The following is a 5,034-nucleotide window of genomic DNA, read 5'->3' as shown; positions in this document are numbered from 1 at the left end:
TCCGTCCCATTTTCAGCCTACTATTAGGGGTGTCAATGACTCAGATATGACCTGATGTCAACCCCTACCATATTCGGTAGGGTCAAGGTTTGGACAGAGAAAGCAGTCTGATTAACTATTGGAGTCGGACCAGTGGAGTCCAGTTAGCATATGGAGTCGGTTATGGTACCAGAGCCCAGATCCAATCCAAGTTTTCATTAAGATCCACAAATTTTCAATCTAAAAAACATAAAAGGTCTTATTTTGCTGTTATAGAGTCTGGTTTATGTATGTGAACATATACGTTTCATATGTGGGATGACATTTGCTGCCCTTGTGGGTAAGGAACTCCCATGGAGCTCATAAGATAAGGTTGTTTTGTCCTCATGGATGTGTTGAACATGGTCAAAATAGTAAGAATGGCCTCTTTGGAACAAAGTTTTTTGATCCCTTAGAAAAATCAAACTCATACGTTAGAAGAAAGGTGATCCAAAGGTCAGTTTTTACTATATCCATCGCCCCTGAATCGGTTACTTTTTAATAGATATAAAAAATACTAAAAAATATTTTATTATTATTTTTAATAGTTTTAACACGTGTTACTTCTGATTGACACGTAATGCTTTTTTATTATTTTCTAGCCGATGCAGCTGAATCTTTGGGCCGATACCGATACTGGCAACATTGGTCTGTCCTGTTAAAGCAGACCCTAAGTGGAGACAAAGCCTTAACTCTATGTAGAGTTACCATGCAACACTGCCTTTAATGATGACGTTAACAACAGTTAATTGTGGCTAAGGAATTAATGAACGAATTAATTGTGCTGAGTTGGAGGCATCACCTGCTGATCCTCGTAGGAACATTTTCTGACGACACAATCACCACTGGGATCTCCCTCAGAAAGGGGGGGGGGGTTAGGGTGGTGTGTGTTATCGTGTTCGTGTGTGTACAAAAGAATATCTTGGGATCCATAATAATTTATATGCCAATGTTGCCTGCGACGATTTTAATAATATATAAAAAAAGGTAGATATGGTTTTGATGAAAATGCCCTCCGATAAAATAGATATCTGTTGGATGAAAATATCCTCTCACTCTCCGTAAATAGATTTGCACGTTTCCCCTTTGTTTTTAGCTTGTGTTACAACACATGACTGTCTTCTCGTTCTTGCCTGATGAGTTATGGAGCCTGATTCAAAGTTTTTGCCCTTGCAAAAAAAGGGGTTGGGGGCTCTCTCTATCGCAGGTCTCGTTGCGCGGTCAATGGGCGGGGGTCTAGTGAGAGGCTGCCCTTGGCGGGAGGTAGTGGGGGGCAGCACCCCTCGAAAAAAATTTTTTTAGGGCTTATGTTTGAGACTCGGTTTTTTATTAATTAAACACAACTTGTTTAGGTTTAGGGTTGTCACCCTTGCCTTGTATAAATTCTTTCTTTTATTTCTCTCTTGTAACTGTTGAAAAGAGCAATAAAATTTTTTTCTGAACGACCGTAGTTTTTTTATTCTCTCTGTTGAAAAAAATGATTTATAGTAGAAATCAAATTAGAGAGTAGCGATTTACAGTATAAATCAAATCAGAGAGTGGTGATTTACAGTAAAAAACAAATATAAGAGTAGCGATTTACAATAAAAATCAGATAAGTGAGTAGCGATTTACAGTATAAATCAAATCAAAGAGTAGTGATTTACAATAGAAATCAGATCAGAGAGTAGCGATTTACAATACAAATCTGATTTGTATTGTAAATCACTATTTTCTGATTTGATTTCTACTGTAAATCGCTACTCTTTTATTTGATTTCTACTATAAATCGTTACTCTCTGATCTGATTTCTATTGTAAATCGTCACTCTCTTATCTGATTTTTATTATAAATCGCTACTCTCTGATTTGATTTTTACTATAAATCGCTACTCTTTTATTTGATTTCTACTATAAATCGTTACTCTTTGATCTGATTTCTACTGTAAATCGCTACTCTCTTATCTGATTTTTATTGTAAATCGCTACTCTCTTATTTGATTTTTACTGTAAATCGCTACTCTCTTATCTGATTTTTACTGTAAATCGCTACTCTCTGATTTAATTTCTACTGTAAATTGTTACTCTCTTATTTTATTTCTACTGTAAATCGCTACTCTCTGATTTAATTTCTATTGTAAATCGCTACTCTTTGATCTGATTTTTACTGTAAATCGCTACTCTCTGATTTGATTTCTATATTAAATCGCTACTCTCTTATCTAATTTATAGTGTAAATCGTTACTCTCTGATTTGATTTTTACTGTAAATCGTTACTCTCTGATTTGATTTCTACTGTAAATCATTACTCGCTTATCTGATTTCTATTATAAATAACTACTCTACTTAGTTTGTCGTTGCCATCATTATCTCTGTTGTAAATCGCTATTATCTGTCTACTCAGTTCAACGTTTGCACCCTCGTATCATGATGAACAATAAACAAAATATTGTTTTTCTGGTAGTTCAACTATTTCTCATAAACAGACGACGACAAAGGGTGCTCCAACGATAATAGACGATGATGACGACAAATGATACTCTGGCGACAGCAAACGGCGGCAAAGGGTGCTCCGACGACAGCAGACAGCTATAAAGGGTGCTTCGACGACAGCAGACGATGACAAATGGTGTGTCGTCAATCGGAGCTCTTGTTATAGCAGATGGTGCATCGCCAAAGGGTGATTCAGAACGTTTAGGGCGACATATTACGAGGAGCTCATTTTAAAGCAGAGGAGTTTACTCCTTAGGGTGAAAACGATGATGATTTTAACCCTTTCTTACGGGAGGATATTTTTATCCTTTACTCGAAACATCATTTTATGGAGCTAATGTGAGAAAGGGTACCTAAATCTTTGCAAACACACCAGACTCTGATGCTAAGTGATGCTGATACACACATGGGGAAATGCGCCCCACATGCGAACACGCACCTGCGTGTTGGGGGGGGCATATAACCTGCTTGACAAAAAGGCGATTCCTGGTACCATTTAATTTGAATTCTCAATTTTAAACAATAAATAAATAATCATATAATTAATAATCATCTAATTAAAGCAATTGACTTGATTGAAGAAAAAAATATTTTCACAAGTTTTTATACCTTGACACTTTTGAGCAAATCATACCGTGTCATCTCTGTCATGCAGTAATCAGTAATTATCATAGTCACATTTACATCCAGCAACCATAATAATTATAACGGTTAGCCCCCTCATACAACTTCATACTTTCCTATATTTTTTTTTTGAGGGGAAAAATTGATGTGAAATTTAATACCGGCCACCTATAATTAATTTTTTGATCAATTAGCGTGACAATAATTGGTGCTAGAACAATATTAACATATTCTCTCAATATTGACGTAGGGTGGTGCTAATGACAAAGAATCAACCACCTTAAAAAGAAAAAGAAAAATACATGATAGTGGTTGCCCTAGAAAATATTTACAAAGTGCTTGTTGTGTCTAAGACGATAACAATTAGCATAAGAAATTTGGCCATTATTGCATAAGCTTATCTTCTAGCACTTAGAGATTCACCCTTTTACTTACCAACGCTTAGGTTTTGACTGGCATGACCCTCAATTTCAACATTAGGTCATGAGTTGACTCAACCAGATTGGGTTCGACTTGGTCAAAGATTGGTGAAATCCTTTGTAAACTCGACTGGCCTCATGAGGTTTGGTAAGGATTAGAGACCGGGTTGAGTCCCACAGTTCATGTTACCTGACCAAGAATGGAGTTGACTTGGTCAAGTCTTCCATAAAAGAAAGACAAGAATGATACATAAATATTACATATGCTATGGAGGCGAGCTTCACGCATATGGTCAGGGACGGCTCCCAACATTACTAAATTGAAGGAACGTCACGACTTTGAAAGCAAAGGTGTGTTGCTCCTATTTGCAAGGCCGAAGCTGGGTGCATTTCCGAGTGGGCAAAATGAGAATTGAGGTTTTACATCGAGACTACTCAAACAATGCACACTACAAGAAATCATACCTTTACTATCGTAATGCCAGTAGTTTCGCCAGTAAAAGTATCGCCGGTAATACATTTACTGGCGTTAATGCATAGTGTCATTTAATGGGTTTTTATTAACGCTAAAATAAGGGTAGAAAAAAAAATCCTTTTCGCTAAAAAAGTGCCAAAAAAATGTCTTCCCTGGGTACATTGTTTAAGGGGACTCTACAGCATTATATAAAGCCGTAAACAACAACAAAAGGTATAAGAGAACACGTTTATAACGTCTTTATATCAATTTAACGCGTTAATTACGCCGCTCTTTTAACTTACATTATGCGATGCCTTGTCTCCCAACCCCAAGATCTCCAACGCCCGCTTCGCGCTATCGACGGCCGTCACTGCACCGGAAAACGAAGCTCTGCCATCAATTTCCGGCCACACATCCGCCGGAATACATTTTCCGGCAGCCAGAAGCAGTGAAGAACGACTAAAACGTCAAGAAAAAAAGAAAGCTCTTCCGGCTACCAACCTTTGTAGGAAGAGCTACTCAGCAGCCTCTCTATCACCTTACGTTCGAGGAGGCTGTCGTCTACGGCCATAACGTGTGGCTCCGGAGAGTCACCGGAGGCAGGAATCCGGTGGATGATCGCCGGAACCGTCGAGACCTCCTCCTGTCCCTTTTGGTCCTCCTCCGGCGAGCCGATACCCGCTCCCCCACATTCTCCTCGTCGAGGAGCTCATGGGGCCATCCAGCTGAACCCAAGTCGCCCGGAAATCAGCGGGAGAATTATTCCGGCGACATTCTCGCCGGTTTCCTTTTTTCTTTACCGTTTTCTGAGATCGGTTGGCCCTTAGTCGACCACGTTCGTAATATATATGTTCAAAAAGCCAACCGTTGACGTCAGGTAGGGAGAAGCGTCCAAATGACGGTCTTAGCCGTGTGAAAGAAAAATAATGATAGAAATGTCCACCTTGATTATAAAAAAAAAAAGTGGGATAATCTTTAAATGCCTACCAAATCTCTTCCTCAATTAATAAACCTACCAGGGTTTTCATATTTTTTCAAAAGAAAC

General features: G+C 38.5%; 1 long non-coding RNA gene across 1 annotated transcript; it reads right to left on the bottom strand.

Annotated features, from left to right (window-relative positions):
• Positions 1-4,110: 4,110 nt before the first annotated feature.
• On the bottom strand, positions 4,111-4,789 carry LOC149835635 (uncharacterized). Its single transcript, XR_016432635.1, has 2 exons — positions 4,491-4,789; positions 4,111-4,359 (listed from the first exon to the last, which is right to left on the bottom strand). It is a non-coding gene; the product is annotated as an uncharacterized LOC149835635 (long non-coding RNA).
• Between the last annotated feature and the right edge of the window lie 245 nt (positions 4,790-5,034).

The sequence above is a fragment of the Nuphar pumila genome, chromosome 6, assembly GCF_984573655.1.
Source record: "Nuphar pumila chromosome 6, dmNupPumi1.hap1.1, whole genome shotgun sequence".
Lineage (NCBI taxonomy): Eukaryota > Viridiplantae > Streptophyta > Magnoliopsida > Nymphaeales > Nymphaeaceae > Nuphar > Nuphar pumila.
This window is presented reverse-complemented; position numbering and strand designations above follow the sequence as displayed.